This window comes from Myotis yumanensis, unplaced genomic scaffold (genome assembly GCF_028538775.1).
Source record: "Myotis yumanensis isolate MYYU_CA2020_CCGP unplaced genomic scaffold, mMyoYum1.0.hap1 SCAF_3, whole genome shotgun sequence".
Taxonomy (NCBI): domain Eukaryota; kingdom Metazoa; phylum Chordata; class Mammalia; order Chiroptera; family Vespertilionidae; genus Myotis; species Myotis yumanensis.
In genome coordinates this window covers 7,434,973-7,436,708 of record NW_027223754.1, presented here as the reverse complement: position 1 = coordinate 7,436,708, position 1,736 = coordinate 7,434,973, and the positions used below count along the sequence as shown (strand labels likewise).

The window sequence follows — 1,736 nt, the reverse complement described above, 5'->3', positions numbered from 1 at the left end:
AAGCTGGCCTAGGTCCTGGGTGCCTGCAGCTGGCTGGAGGAGGGAATCCTGGGTCCCGGTTGCGGGACGAGGCAGAGGCAGTTAGGGGCGATCAGGCCAGCAGGGGACCAGTTAGGGAGATCAGGCTGGTAGGGGAGCAGTTAGGAACAATCAGGCAGGCAGGCAGAGGTGGTTAGGGGCAATCAGGCAGGCAGGCAGGTGAGCGGTTAGGAGCCAGCAGTCCCAGATTGCAAGAGGCAGTCGGACATCCCCCAAGGGGTCCTGAATTGGAGAGGGTGCAGGACAGCTGAGGGACTCCACCTCTCCCCTTCCCCCTCACCCCTTACCCCCGTACATGAATTTCGTGCACCCGGCTTCTAGTTTTATATAATGTGATGAATAATTATATTTTTAAATGTGTGATATCTTGATTGCACATGAGATTTTTCTGGCTTCTTTGCTGTAAATTCATTTATTAGATCACCAAAAATGATCATTTTGATGGATGATGACCCCCCTCATATGTTTTCCTGGGAAATCTGAACAAAATGAGGGAGAACTCCCTAAAAAAATGATAATTTTAGCAATTTTCTTTTCAATCAATATCATTGAAAGCAACATTAGTCACTCTTGACAAGCACAAGATCACAAATGACTGTGGCGAATTTTTAATTTTGAGGATGTAACTACTTCTGAAGCGGTTAAGAGCACTTATGTTCTGTGACAACATTGGAATAAATGTGTGGTAAATTATTTTGAAATATAACGTCTAACCAACCTAGCGATGATGATTCTCAGAATAAATTTTCTAAAATAGATTTAATTCTTCATACCAATCAATTTTATGTAAATCTGAATTAAATTTAACATTTAAAATCTTCACAGTGGTATTTTGAGGTTTCTCTGACATTTCCTCTAACGCATGGAAGTTTTTGAAACTGGCGTCATGACTTTTGTATAACTTAAGACACTCACTTATGTATTCTATAATTGTACCTTCAATTACAAGGAAAATCTAATTGAAAAGTTTTCTTCCTCATTGGCAATTGGTTCATTTGAAGCCTCTTATGAAAATAGTGCTCTTTTCTATTGAATGCAACGACCTTTAAATGGAATGTGCAAGGCTGTGGGAATTTGCTTTGCAATATCCCAGCAGCTCTAACTGGAAATCCTAAACTCTGAGAATTCCAATAGCTTCCCCATATGCTCTACCGCCATGCCCTGCGCGTGCTTTCCTTCTGGAATAACTCACTGACAGGCCTACTGCCTGAGCCCCGCAGGGCCTGTCCTCACCCCCACCCCACCCCCAGGGCCCTGGCACTGCCCCCATTCGGAGCACTCTCTTCTCCCGGGACGGCAGCTGCTGCCACTGCCATCGTCACCCACAAAGCCCAGGTCCTGGCCGGGCCACCGTGGGACTCCACGTGCCAGACTGTCCCCGGCACATCTGTGTGCCTGGCCCCCCAGCCAGTTGCTCGGTGCCAGGGCCCCTGGCAGCTCTCTGCTGCTCACAGGCACATTCCCTTGTCCCATAGGATTTCACTTACAAAACACAAATTCCAAGATGAAATGATGAAGAATTTCAAGATGGCAACCGCAGAGCATTAAACACAAGCTGAGTGACAGAAACTCGTCAGGAAGGCCACTAGCATATGATCCCGTGTATACGAAGCCCAGCCTCAAACTCAGAAAGCCAGCCTGGCTTTCCCTTGCCCGTTCCCCCCTGTGGTGCCACCTCCCATCAGCAGCCCCTCCGG

At 47.2% G+C, this 1,736-nt stretch overlaps 1 pseudogene; it reads left to right on the top strand.

The window, feature by feature from the left end:
* The first annotated feature begins 478 nt into the window (after positions 1-478).
* LOC139007840 (small nucleolar RNA SNORD116) lies at positions 479-572 on the top strand (annotated as a pseudogene).
* Positions 573-1,736: the final 1,164 nt, after the last annotated feature.